Here is a 15424-nt window from a genome sequence, read left to right on the forward strand (position 1 = left end):
TATACAAGAAATTATTGGAACCTATTTTTAATTGAAAATAAATTACCTCCACTTTATTTTTTTTATTGAAGTATACTCAATTTACAGTATTATATTAGTTTCAGATGTACAGCATAGTGATTCAGTATTTTTGCAGGTTATACTCCATTATAGGTTATTACAAGATAATGGCTATAATTCCTTGTGCTGTACAGTAAATCTTTGTTGCTTATCTATTTTATATATAGTAGTTTATATCTATTAATCCCATACCTGAAATTTGTCCCTACCCTCCCTTCCTGCTCTTCTTTGGTAACCATAAGTTTGTTTTCTACACCTGTGACTCTGTTTCTGTTTTGCAAATACATTCATTTGTACTGTGTTTTAGATTGCACATGTAAGTGATATCACATAATATTTGTCTTTGACTTATTTCACTAAACATATTCTCTAGGTCAATCCATGTTGCTGCAAATGGCAGAATTTCATTCTTTTTTATGGCTGAGTAGTATTCCATTATATATACATTCACACACGCAATCACAAACACACATCTTCTTAATCCAGTCATCTCTTCTTTTTTTATTTTTAACATCTTTATTGGAGTATAATTGCTTTACATTGTTGTGTTAGTTTCTGCTGTATAACAAAGTGAATCAGCTATATGTATACTTATATCCCCATATCCCCTCCCTCTTGCATCTCCCTCCCTCCCACCCTCCCTATCCCACCCCTCTAGGTGGTCACAAAGCACTGAGCTGATCTCCCTGTGCTATGCAGCTGCTTCCCACTAACTATCTATTTTACATTTGGTAGTGTATATATGTCGATGCCACTCTCTCACTTCGTCCCAACTTACCATTCCCCCTCCCCGTGTCCCTAAGTCCATTCTCTATGTCTGCGTCTTTATTCCTGTCCTGCCTCTAGGTTCTTCATGACCTTTTTTTTTTTAGATTCTATATATATGTGTTAGCATACGGTATTTGTTTTTCTCTTTCTGACTTACTTCACTCTGTATGACAGTCTCTAGGTCCATCCACCTCACTACAAATAACTCAATTTCTTTTTTTTTATGGCTGACTAATATTCTATTGCATATATATGTGCCACATCTTCTTTGTCCATTCATCTGTTGATGGACATTTAGATTGCTTCCATGTCCTGGTTATTGTAAGTAGTGCTGCAATGAACATTGTGGTACATGACTCTTTTTGAATTATGGTTTTCTCAGGGTATATGTCCAGTAGTGGGATTGCTGGGTCATATGTTAGCTCTATTTTTCGTTTTTTAAGGAACCTCCATACTGTTCTCCATAGTGGCTGTATCAATTTACATTCCCACCAACACTGCAAGAGGATTCCCTTTTCTCCACACCCTCTCCAGCATTTATTGTTTGTAGATTTTTTGATAATGGCCGTTCTGACTGGTGTGAGGTGATAGCTCATTGTAGTTTTGATTTGCATTTCTCTAATGATTAGTGCTGTTGAGCATTCTTTCATGTGTCTGTTGGCAATCTGTATATCTTCTTTGGAGAAATGTCTGTTGAGGTCTTCTGCCCTTTTTGGATTGGATTGTTTGTTTTTTTGATATTGAACTGCATGGGCTGCTTGTATATTTCGGAGATTAATCCTTTGTCAGTTGTTTCATTTGCAAATATTTTCTCCCATTCTGAGGGTTGTCTTTTTGTCTTGTTTATGGTTTGCTTTGCTGTGTAAAAGCTTTTAAGTTTCATTAGGTCCCATTTGTTTATTTGTGTTTTTATTTCCATTTCTCTAGGAGCTGGGTCAAAAAGGATCTTGCTGTGGTTTATGTCATAGAGTGTTCTGCCTATGTTTCCCTCTAAGAGTTTTATAGTGTCTGGCCTTACATTTAGGTCTTTAATCCATTTTGAGTTTATTTTTGTGTATGGTGTTAGGGAGTGTTCTAGTTTCATTCTTTTACATGTAGCTGTCCAGTTTTCCCAGCACCACTTATTGAAGAGGCTGTCTTTTCTCCACTGTATATTCTTGCCTCCTTTATCAAAGATAAGGTGACCATATGTGCGTGGGTTTATCTCTGAGTTTTCTATCCTGTTCCGTTGATCTATATTTCTGTTTTTGTGCCAGTACCATACTGTCTTGATTACTGTAGCTTTGTAGTATAGTCTGAAGTCCAGGAGTCTGATGCCTCCAGCTCCGTTTTTCTTTCTCAGGATTGCTTTGACTATTCGGGGTCTTTTGTGTCTCCATACAAATTGTGAAATTTTTTATTCTAGTTCTGTGAAGAATGTCATTGGTAGTTTGATAGGGATTGCATTGAATCTGTAGATTGCTTTGGGTAGTATAGTCATTTTCACAATGTTGATTCTTCCAATCCAAGAACATGGTATATCTCTCCATCTATTTGTATCATCTTTAATTTCTTTCATCAGTGTCTTATAGTTTTCTGCATACAGGTCTTTTGTCTCCTTGGGTAGGTTTATTCCTAGGTATTTTATTCTCTTTGTTGCAATAGTAAATGGGAGTGTGTTTCCTTAATTTCTCTCTCAGATTTTTCATCATTAATGTATAGGAATGCAAGAGATTTCTGTGCATTAATTTTGAATCTTGCTACTTTACCAGATTCATTGATTAGCTCTAGTAGTTTCCTGGTAGCATCTTCAGGATTCTCTATGTATAGTATCATGTCATCTGCAAACAGTCAATCCAGTCATCTCTTGATGGGCACTTGGGTTTCTTGCATGTCCTGGCTATTATAAAGAGTGCCGCTATGAACATTGGGGTGCATGTATCTTTTCGAATTAGTGTTTTCATTTTTTCCAGATAGATACCCAGGAGTGGAATTTCTGGATCATATGGTAGTTCTATTTTTAGTTTTTTGAGGAACCTTTTCACTGTTTTCCACAGTGGCTGCACCAATTTACATTCCTTTCAACAGTGTAAAAGGGTTCCCTCTTCTCCATATCCTTGCCAACATTTGTTATCTGTAGGCTTTTTTGATGATAGCCATTCTGACAGGAATGAGATCATATCTTGTTGTTTTGATTTGCATTTTTCCTATAATTAGTATTGCTGAGTATCTTTTCATGTGCCTGTTAGCCATCTGTATGTCTTCTTTGGAGAAGTGGCTATTCAGGTGTTCTGCCCATTTTTTGATTGGGTTGTTTGTTTTTCGATATTGAGTTTGTGAGTGCTTTGTATATTTCAGATATTAACCCCTTTTCGGTTGCATTATTTGCAAATATTTTCTCCCATCCCATAGGTTGTTTTTTCATTTTGTTGATCGTTTCCTTTGCTGTACAAAAGCTTTTAAGTTTAATTAAGTTACATTTGTTTATTTTTGCTTTTATTTCTTTTGCCTTAGGATACTGATCTAAAAGAATATTGCTATTACAATTTATGTCAAAGAGTGTTCTGCGTATGTTCTCTTCTAGGAGTTTTACGGTTTCTGTTCTTGCATTTAGGTCTTTAAACCATTTTGAGTTTATTTTTGTATATGGTGTGATGGAATGTTCTAATCTCATTGTTTTACATGTGACTGTCCAGTTTTCCCAGCACCACTTATTGAAGAGATGGTCTTTTCTCCATTGTGTATTGTTGTCTCCTTTTTTGTAGATTAATTGACCATAAGTGCATGGGTTTATTTCTGGGCTGTCTGTTCTATATCATTGATATATGTGTCTGCTTTTGTGTCAGTACCACACTGTGTTGATTACTGTAGCTTTTTAGTATAGTCTGATGTCTGGAAGAGTTATACCTTCAGCTTTGTTCTTTTTTTGCAAGGTCGTTTTGGCAGTTTGGGGTCTTTCATGGTTCCATATGAATTTTTTGATTGTTTGTTCTAGCTCTGTAAAAAATGTTCTGGTATTTTGATAGAGATTGAATTAAATTTGTAGATTGCTTTGGATAGAATGGCCATTTTAACAATATTAATTCTTCCAGTCCAAGAGCACAGGATACGTTTCCACTTCTTTTTTTTTTTTTCTTTTTATTTTTCCACTTCTTTATATCAACTTCAATTTCTTCATCATTGTTTTATCGTTTTCAGAGTATATGTCTTTCACCTCCGTGGTTAGGCTTATTCCTAGGTATTTTATTCTTTTTGATGTGATTTTAAAGAGGGTTTTTTTTTACTTTCTGTTTCTGATATTTCATTATTAGTTTATAGACCACAGCAGAATTATGTATATTAATCTTTTATCCTGCTACCTTGTTGAAATCATTTATTAGTTCTAATAGTTTTCTGTGGAGACTAGGGCTCTCACTATGGAGTATCATGTCATCTGCAAATAGTGACAGTTTTACCTTTTCACTTTCAATTTGGATAATTTTTATTTCTCTTTCTGGTCTGATAGCTGTGACTAGGACTTTTAATACTATGTTAAGTAGAAGTGGTGAGAGTGGGCATTCTTGTCATGTTCCTCAATTTAGTGGGAAGGCCTACAGCTTTTCACCAGTGAGTATTATGTTGGCTGTGGGTTTCTTGTAAATGGCCTGTATTATGTTCAGATATGTTCCCTCTATTCCCACTTTGGCAAGAGTTTTTATCATGAATGCATGTTGTATTTTGTCAAATGCTTTTTCTGCATCTTTTGAGATGATCATGTGGTCTTTGTCTTTCCTTTTGTTAATGTGGTGTATCACATTGATTGATTTGCATATGTTGAACCATCCTTGTGCCCCTGGAATGAATCCAACTTAATCATGGTGTATAATCCTTTTTATGTATTGCTGGATTCGGTTTGCTAATATATTTTTGAGGACTTTTGCATCTATAGTCATCAAAGATATTGGCATGTAATTTTCTTTTTCTTGTGGCGTCTTTGTCTGGTTTTGGTATCAGGGTAATAGTGGCCTCCTAGAATGAATATGGCAGTGCTCCCTCCCCTTCAATTTTTTTGGAATAGTTTGAGAAGGATAGGTATAAGTTCTTTATATGTTTTGGTAGAATTCCCTAGTGAAGCTGCTTGGTCCTGGACTTGTTTGCAGGGAGTTATTTTATTACAGATTCTATTTCACTTCTAGTGATTGTTCATTCAAATTGTCTGTTTCTTCTTGACTCAGTCTTGGCAGGATGTATGTTTCTAGAAATTTGTCCATTTCTTCTAGATTGTCCAATTTGTTGGCATATAACTGTACATAGTATTCTCTTATGATTTTTTGTATTTCTGTGATATCAGTTGTTATTACCCCTCTTTGATTTCTTTATTTGTTTATTTGGGTCCTCTCTTTTCTTCTTGGTGCCTAAGTAGAGGTTTGTCAATTTTGTTTATCCTTTTAAAAAAACCAGCTCTTGGTTTTATTGACCTTTTCTATTGTCTTTTTGATCTCTATTTTATTTCCTCTGTGATCTTTATTATTTCCTTCCTTCTTCTGACTTTGGCTTTGTTTATTCTTTTTCTAATTCTTGCAGGTGGTAGGTTAGGTTGTTTATTTGAGATTTTTCTTGTTTCTTGAGGAAGGCCTGTATCACTATGAACTTTCTTCTTAGAACTGCTTGTTCTACATCCCAAAGATTTTGTAAAATTGTATTTTCATTTTTATTTGTCTCAAGGTATTTTCTGATTTCTTCTTTGATTACATCATTGACCCATTGGTTTTTTTTGTTTTTGTTTTTGTTTTTTTTTAAATTTTTTTTGGCTGTGTTGGGTCTTCGTTTCTGTGCGAGGGCTTTCTCCAGTTGCGGCGAGCGGGGGCCACTCTTCATCGCGGTGTGCGGGCCTCATTATCGCGGCCTCTCTTGTTGCGGAGCACAGGCTCCAGACGCGCAGGCTCAGCAGCTGTGGCGCACGGGCCCAGTTGCTCCGCAGCATGTGGGATCCTCCCAGATCAGAGCTCGAACCTGTGTCCCCTGCATTGGCAGGCAGATTCCCAACCACTGCGCCACCAGGGAAGCCCCCATTGGTTTTTTTAATAACATGCTGTTTACTCTCCACGTGTTTGTTCTTTTCACTTTTTTTTCTTTCTGTGGTTGATTCCTAGTTTCAGACCGTTGTGATCAGAAAAGGTGCTTGATATAATTTTTACCTCTAAATTTGTTGGGACTTGTTTTGTGTTCCAGTATGTGGCCTATCATAGAGAACATTGCTTGTGTGCTTGAAAAGAATGTGTATTCTGCTTTATGGGGGGTATGCAGTAGATATTGATTAACTCCAACTCTATTGTATCATTTAGGACCTTATTGCCTTATTGATTTTCTGTCTGCATGATTTGTCCATTGATGTCAGTGGGGTGTTAAAGTCTCCTACTGTTATTGTATTATTGTCAATTTCTCCCTTTATGTCTGTTAGTATTTGCTTTATATATTTAGGTCCTCCTGTTATAGGGTGCTTATGTTAATGAGTGTAATATCCTCTTCTTATATTGATCCCTTTATTATTATATAATGTCCTTGTTTGTCTTTTGTTATAGCCTTTGTTTTAAAGTCTATTTTGTCTGATACACATATTGTTACCCCACTTTCTTGTCATTTTCATTTACATGAAATAGCTTTCTTTCATCCCCTCACTTTCAGTCTGTATGTCTCTTTAGCCCTGAAGTGTGTCTTTTGGTAGGCAACATATTGAAGGGTTTTGTTTTTTTTAATCCAATCAGCCAGCCTATGTCCTTTTTTTAAAAAATAAATTTACTTATTTATTTATTTATTTTTGGCTGCGTTGGCTCTTCATTGCTGCATGTGGGCTGTCTCTAGTTGCGGTGAGTGGCTACTCTTCGTTGCGATGCACGGGCTTCCCATTGCGGTGGCTTCTCTTGTTGTGGAGCATGGGCTCCAGTAGTTGTGATGCACGGGCTCAGTAGTTGTGGCCCATGGTTTCTAGAGCACAGGCTCAGTAGTTGTGGTGCACGGGATTAGTTGCTCCACGGCATGTGGGATCTTCCTGGACCAGGGCTCGAACCTGTGTCCCCTGCATTGGCAGATGGATTCTTAACCACTGAGCCACCAGGGAAGTCCCCACCCTATGTCTTTTGATTGGAGTGTTTATTCCCCTGACATTTACAGTAATTATTGATAAGTAAGTACTTATTGCCATCTTCTTCTCTGTTCATTTCTTCTTTTTGTTTCTCCCATTGTGGTTTGATGATTTTCTTTAGTAGTATGCTTGGTTTCCTTTCTTTTTATTTTTTGTATATCTTTTGTAAATTTTTGATTTCTGGTTATAATGGGGTTCATATATGTTGATCCATAATTATATGTACTTCATTTAAACTGATAGTCATTTCAATTCAAACACATTCTAAAAGATATACATTTTTTACTCCCCTCCCCCATGTTTTGTGTTTTTGATGTCATATTTTACATCTTAATGCTTATCCCTTAACTGTTTATTGTAGTCAGAGTTTCTTTTACATTTTTTGTCTTTTAATCTACTTATTTAAGTAATCTTCAATCCTTAATATATATCTGTCTTTTCTAGTGGGATTTACCCTTTCCTATAGATTCTTACTTTGCTTCCACTTAGAAAAGGTCCTTCAGGATTTATTTTAGGGTAGATCTGGTATTGCTGAATTCTTTTAATTTTTGCTTGTCTGAAAAGTTCACTCTCCTGTTCTAAATGATAATATTGCTCGGTAGAGTCTCCTAGGTTGCAGAGTTTTCCCTTTCAGCACTTTGAATATATCATGCCACTCCTTTCTGGCCTGCAAAGTTTCTACAGGGAGATCCAACTGATAGCCTTATGGGGATTCCCTTCTTTATGACTCTTTCTTTTTCTCTTGCTGCTTTTAGAATTCTCTCTTTAACTTTTGTTGTTTTAATTATGATATATTTTAGTGTGGGTGTGTTTGGGTTCATCTTGTTTTCGAATTTCTGTGCCTCTTGTGCCTAGATATCTGTTTCCTTCTTTCAGTTTGGGAAATTTTACAGCCATAATTTCTTCAAATACATTTTCAATACCCTTCCTCTTTATCTTCTCCTTCTGGAACTCCTATAATGTGAATATTGGTACATTTCATGCTATCCCAGAGATGCCATATGTTACTTTTACTTTTTTTTTTTTTATTTGCCTTTCTGACTGCTGTTCTGATTGGATGATTTCCATTATTTTATCTTTCAGATCATGCATGCGTTCTTCTGTGTCATTTAGTTTGCCATTTGTTCCTTCTAGGGTGTTCAGGGTGTTTTTTATTTCAGATATATAATTATCTATTTTCGATTGGGTCTCTTTTTTTTTTTTTGGCCAAGCCACGCAGCTTGTGGGATCTTAGTTCCCACACCAGGGATTGGACCTGCACCCTCGACAGTGAAAGCACGGAGTTGTAACCCCTGGACCACCAGGGAATTCCCTCAATTGGGTCTTTTTTATGTTTTCTAGTTCCTGTTAAGATGATCTGTGTTTAGATCGATTCTTTTCCCTAATTCAGTTAGCAATGTTTTGAACTCTTTATCTGGTAAATTATTTATTTCTGTTTCATTATTTATTTTTTCAGGGGTTTTCTCTTACTCTTTCAATTAAGAGTAGTTCCTCTGCCTTTTCATTTTAGTTAACTTTCTCTGTCTCTAGGAATTTTGGTGTAACAGTTATCCATTGTGGTCTTGAGGGCATGTTCTTATTTGAGAGCATTGCTGTGCTGACTGCGTGTGCCCAGTGCCTTTAATGGAAGGGCTGGATTTGATGTGGATGCCAGTCACGTCTTTCCTCAGGGTGTGCTGGCAGCTGTCACCTTGGTAGGGCCTGTGGCTGGTGATGGAGGAGCTAAAGTCTGTGCAGGGTGTGAGGTGGGACTTCTCTGCTCATTGGCTGTCACCACCCTGTCGGGGGCAGCATTTGCTCCCAAGTTGCTGGAGTAGAATCCCTGAGGGTCGGGCTAGAGCTGGCTCTGTTCCCTTTAAGTATGTGTTTTTCCTTCTCCCTGCACTGGGGCCTTTGCCCCAAAGGAGGGGAGTCCTGAAGCAAGTGGGGCCTGTGTGCTCACAGAGGTCTGATACTCTGCCTGTGTAGGCATCTACAGCTTCACTCAGATGCAATCCGTGGTCGCATCTTTTCCCTGGCTGTGGTCACCTGAGATCTAGTGTTGTACGGTGGCATGGAGTTAGTGGGGCTGGAGTGTTTGCTCAGCTTGGGCTGGAACACTTAGCGAGGCAGTCACAGGAAATCTGGCCACCACGCTGCTATAAGAAATCTGGGCTGCTTCTGGGGCATCTCTTGAGTAAGCACCAACAATGGCTACTGCTGCCCTATCTGGGCTACACCCCACGCCCCCAGGTTGCCTCTGCATCCCTAAGTCAAGTCTTCTCCCAGGTCCTGGGTGCCCTAGATCCAGTGCCATGCTGTGGTGGAGAGTGAGTGAGGTGTTATCTTTGCTTGGACTGGGGAGCATGGCAAGGTGGCAGCTGCTAGGGCAGACCTCTCTCCACCCTGCCTGGGGGCAGGCTAGCACCCACCCACTCCTCATGAGTGGAGTCTAGGCTTCTCCAGCCTTTCTATCTGTTCCAGCAGTTCTCCAAGTGGCCAAGGGAGCTTGTCTCCTTTGCATAGCACCCCAGGACTGGGACGCCCAGTCTGTGGCTCAACCCACTCACACCTCAGGATGAAGGTCTGCGCATGTGATCCCCCCTTTCCTCTGAGTTCCCTCCCATGCACACAGGTCCCAACCCAATCACATTTCTTCCCATTCTATACAGGTACGGCATATCTTTCTTTCAGCCTTGGTTGTACAGGAATCCTTCTACCAGTTTCCAGTTAGTTTTCCATGAGAATTTTTCCATATGTCGATGTATTTTTTATGTGTTTGTGGGGAAAGGTGAGCTCCATGTACTCTTACTCTGCCATTTTCATCTCCCATCAAATTACTTTCAATTTAAATTTATGAGCTTACATCACTGACATGCTGTATTCTTGTAAGTTTTTCTTTCAACAAAACTTCCATCTGTTACTAAGTTTAGCTCAGGAAAAATTTACATGGTAGTTAATTGCATTTTGCAATTTTATTATTACTTAATACAATAAGAATCACTGTATATTGAGTACCTTCTGTGATAGGTCTTTTGTTTGCATTATTTTTGTAAAATTGTTTTTATTTCTTTTTTTTTTAAAGGAAACTTTATTTTTATTTTTTTATTTTTGGCTGTGTTGGGTCTTTGCTGCTGCGTGCAAGCTTTCTCGAGTTGTGGCGAGTGGGGGCTACTCTTCGTTGTGGTGCACGGGCTTCTCATTGTGGTGGTTTCTCTTGTTTCAGAGCATGGACTCTAGGCACACGGACTTCAGTAGTTGTGGCACGTGGGCTCAGTAGTTGTGGCTCATGGGCTCTAGAGTGCAGGCTCAGTAATTGTGGTGCACAGGCTTAGTTGCTCCGCGGCATGTGGGATCTTCCTGGACCAGGGCTCGAACCCGTGTCCCCTGCATTGGCAGGCGGATCCTTAACCACTGTGCCACCCGGGAAGTCCCTGTTTTTATTTCTTTATAAAATATATCTATTTTATTTCTTTATATGAGAATATTAATCATATGCAAGAATGATTATATTTTATGTGTAGAGTTTAAAGATTAATAAAACAAATACACATATACTCCACCACCCAGCTAAGAATGAGAATCTTTGACATTACCTGTGTCTTTCTTCTTGATTGTATATACCTCTTTCCCCAAGAGGTAACTCTATTCCAAATGTTGAGTATCATTTATATGCTTTTTAAAAGTTGATTACTAAAATATTAATAAGGTCAAAGAGTTTATTTACCTTCAGCCTAACTTAAGGTATTGTTAAAATTTTCCTTCTGTTTCTTCATCTCCTGGAAAAATGTTTGGCTCATAGTATATGCTCAGAAAATAATTGTTCGATTGGTGTATTGTTTTCTAAAGTAATTCTACCAATTTTCATTCCTACTAGTCTTATGCAAGAGTTCCCACTGCTCCACATTCTTTACATTTAGTCTAATTATAATGCATTTTGAGTTCTTTCTACCATCTTATTTAAAATTTTTTTTCTTTGTTCTTGTTTTTAATCCCCTTTTTACCCCATGTTTACTATATTTTTTTGGTTTGATTATATTTGATTTTTTGGTTGGTGGTTTTTGCATTTTATTTTTTTTCTCCCCCATCTTATTTAGAAATTGTACCTTCTCTTGCTAATCTTTTAGTGATTACCTTAAAATTTTAACATTCATCTTTAACTGAGTCTAAAGTTAATCAGAATCTTTACCCTTCTTTCAAATATACAAGGTGCTTATAATACTTTAACTCTGATTAGCCTCTTCCGAACTTACATGCTTCTTATTGCCCAGTATTTTAGCTTTAGTGATGCATTGTTTTTCTAATTCACTGTCTTTCTTTGCAGTCACCTGCTATTTCAGTCACATAACCACTGAGTTTCTAATATATTTTCTACCTAGTATTTTTATAATAATATCTTGTTCCTAATTTTATTCTTGATTCACCTTTCTTTACTTAAGAAAGATAAACAAAACGTAATACATACATACAATGGACTATTATTGGGCCGTAAAAGGAATGAAGTTCTGATATATGCTATAACATAGACAAACCTTGAAACATTAAGCTAAGTGAAAGGAGCTAGGCACAAAAAGTTACGTGATTCTATTTATATGAAATGCCCAGAATAGTCAAATCCATATAGACAGAAAATAGATTAGTGGTTGCCTGGGGCTGGCGGGATAGGGAAAAATAGCAAGTGACTGCTAACGGGTATGGGGTTTCTTTTGGGGGTGATGAAAATTTTCTAGAATTAGGTGATTGATGTACAACTATGTGAATGTACTAAAAGCCACTTAACTGTACACTAAAACAGTGAACTTTTTGTGAATTATATCTCAGTATATCTGTTATTAATAAAAAGTCACATTGATATATACAGTATGGTACCATTTATATAAAAATTAAAACTTAAAAATATTTTTTAAAACTATTCATCACATATATTTATAAAAATATGAAGTAATGATATAAAAGCACACTTGGGAACTATCCATGAGAAACTGCATAAAGAGAGATTGTAAGAAAGTGAATTTATGCCAAGAAGTGGGAGAAAATATTTGTAATGCACATAACATATACAATTTTGGTATCCAGAATATATGAAGAACTCCTAGAAATAAATCAGAAAAAGACCTGTCAATACTATTCCTAGGGTAGGAAGAAATTCCTAGAATTTCTTCCTACCCTAAAGAAATTTTTACCCATGTGCTGTAGTAGATGTGTTCAAGAATGTTCATTGCTGGTAAGCAGAAAACCCCAATGTTCATCTAGAGGAGGATGGATTAATAAATTGTGGCATATTAATCTAATCAAATATTAGATCAGTCAACGTGAATGTATTAATGTTACAATGCCATGTAACCACGTGGATGAATGATGATTTTTACCCTTCACCTGTAGGGTAAAAAGACCAAGTTTTAGAAAACTATCAGTCACATTTTAATGAAGCTAAAAAACAGCAAAACAAAATAACATGTTAAGGATACATAGTATGTGACAAACCATTTTAAAATAAATACTATGGGAATGATAATGACATCGTTCCTTAGTAGTGGTTACCTCTAGTATAGTAGGAGAGGAGTATGTTACATAAATCAATAGTGTTAGCAATTGTGTGATTCTTTTTTTTAAACTTTTTTCTTTTTTTTTTAATTAATTAATTAATTTATTTTTGGCTGTGTTGGGTCTTCGTTTCTGTGCGAGGGTTTTCTCCAGTTGTGGCAAGCGGGGGCCACTCTTCATCGTGGTGCGCGGGCCTCTCACTATTGCGGCCTCTCTTGTTGTGGAGCACAGGCTCCAGACACGCAGGCTCAGTAGTTGTGGCTCACGGGCCTAGTTGCTCCGCGGCATGTGGGATCTTCCCAGACCAGGGCTCGAACCCGTGTCCCCTGCATTGGCAGGCAGACTCTCAACCACTGCGCCACCAGGGAAGCCCAATTGTGTGATTCTTAAATGGATTCATGGATATTTGAAAACTTATATATTTGTTACATGTATGTTTCTAGTATATTTCAAATATATAATAAAATGCTTGGCGAGAAGTACAGGAGGGGCTTTTGCAATGTTTTGTTACATTCAAAATCTGAAGTAAATATACTTAAATACTAAGCTTTAATGTACTATTATAACAAGTTTTAAAAGCATGCAAAATATCTAAAATGTACAGAATAGAAGGCTGTTATATATTGATAATTTTTTAAAAGACATAGAACACTGTATATAGTATAATTTAATTCTTGCAAAAGATATATAATTTATTTTTTTACATATACAGGTGCTATATACATAGAAGAAATCAGGAAAATTATACACCAGTCGATTAATAGTGTTTGTCTCTGGAGGAGTGGTTCTCAAATGCAGGGATGTGGTTTTTTTGCCTCAGGGGACATTTGGCAATGTCTGGGGACATTTTGGGTTTTTACAATTGGGAGAATGCCACCAAATTAAGAATCACTAACAAAAAATACTTCCTCAAACTTTACGTATGAAAATTTAAAACATATTGCTAAATAATTTATGTCAAAAACATTGCTAATAGACATATAAAAGAAGCTAAATCTCACTTGTAGTTAGGAGAATTCAAATTAACAAACAACATACTATTTCATATTCAGCATATTGACAAAAATTAAAGTGTGAAAACAGCAAATGCTGTTAAGAATGTAGAAAAATAGAACTGCTTATATACTAGTGTTGTGCATAAATTGATACAACCAGTTTGGAGAGCAATTTTATAATATCTAAGAAATTTGACAGTATATATACCCTATGACTCAGCATTTCCTCTTCTAGGGATGTACTGTAGAGAAATTTTTACACATCTATATGAGGAGATGTGTAAAATGTCTTTTTATAAAAAACAGAGTGGAGTAATTATAAAAAGCCCATCAGTGAGAGAATGGATAATAAATTATAATACATTCATCCAGTTAGACACCATTTAAATTTAAAATAAGTGAACTAGTTTTGCAGTTAACAATATTGAGCAATTGTGAAATTGTAACATTGAGGTAAAAAATGAAAATAATTTGTAAGGTTATCCTTTTGTATTATACTATGCATGTAACATCATAAATGCACAAGAGTACATGTTATTAGGGGATAAATGTAGTAGTGGCATCAAATCATGCACAGGAAGCATATGCCAACCTTAGGATAGTGGTTCCTGCTGAGAAACAATGGAGAAAGCTTTCAACAAAGTCTATAATATTTATTTCTTAAAAATATATAGGGCTTCCCTGGTGGCGCAGTGGTTGAGAATCTGCCTGCCAATGCAGGGGACATGGGTTCGAGCCCTGGTCTGGGAAGATCCCACATGCCGCGGAGCAACTGGGCCCATGAGCCACAATTACTGAGTCTGCGCGTCTGGAGCCTGTACTCCGCAACAAGAGAGGCCGCGATAGTGAGAGGCCCGTGTACTGGGATGAAGAGTGGCCCCCGCTCGCCGCAACTGGAGAAAGCCCTCGCACAGAAACGAAGACCCAACACAGCCATAAATAAATAAAAATAAATAAATTTAAAAAACAAAACAAAAACACAGAGGCCCCCCATCACTGCTCATGAAACCATTGTTTAAAAAAAAAAATATATATATATATATATATAAATTTCAAGCAAATACTAATGAGTATATACTTGATGATAAGAAGTAAATGGGTGTTCTTTGTATTATTCTCTTTCCTTTTTTTTTTTTTGGTGTATTTGGAACATTTTTTATGACTGAAGGAATATAATATCAAAAGTTAAGAATCATTATTCCATGTTATGCAAGGCAATGACTGTGTAGATAGGGCAGGCAGATGATGCTTGGTTAAAATGCTCTAGAATCACTTGTGAAGGAATCTTTCCTGATGTTTTCCCTTCCTTCTGTCTCCTTTTCTCACTGTGCCCAGCCACCTATACATTGACCAGTTTGGTTTTGCCACAGTACATCCTGTACACACTTCTATTAAATTACATATTGCACTAATTACATTTATTTACATGTTATCCTCTCCCTAGAGACCATAGCTCTTTGAGGGTAGCGGCTATATCTTGTTTGTGTCCCTTTGTATAGTTTAGTGCCTAACAAATAGTAAGCACTAAATAAACACTTGGTAAATGAAGTGATGGATGACTGAACAGATTTCAAAGGAGGAAGGAATATATAAGGACAGTTACTAGTATTAACCTTTACCTACATTTTAGTTTTGATGTTCTTACCAGAATCTGATAATAGGGCATCTAGTCAGTCCTTATTCATTAGTTAAGATTAGATTTTGCTATATATACCTGAGAACCTAAAATAACAGTGGTTTCCATTAGAAATTTATTCTTCTTACACCAAAAAGAAACCTGAAAGAAAGTAATCCAGGGCTGGCATGGAGGTTATACATGCTTTTAAGTATCTTTCTGCCCCACCATCTTTGTTGAGGTGACTCATGAACCAAGATGACTACTTAAATTCCAGCCATCTTTTCTTTCCTCCCTCCTTTCTTTTCCTTCCTTCTTTCATCTTTTTTTTTCTTTTAATTAAGACCAAAGAGAGAAGGAAAA

General features: G+C 36.8%; 1 protein-coding gene across 5 annotated transcripts in view; it reads left to right on the forward strand.

The window, feature by feature from the left end:
* Window positions 1–15424, forward strand: part of STXBP4 (syntaxin binding protein 4) — a 208306-nt gene that overhangs the window by 55644 nt on the left and 137238 nt on the right. The window lies entirely within an intron of this gene.

The sequence above is a fragment of the Balaenoptera physalus genome (assembly GCF_965194825.1).
Source record: "Balaenoptera physalus genome assembly, chromosome: 20".
Classification (NCBI taxonomy): Eukaryota; Metazoa; Chordata; class Mammalia; order Artiodactyla; family Balaenopteridae; genus Balaenoptera; species Balaenoptera physalus.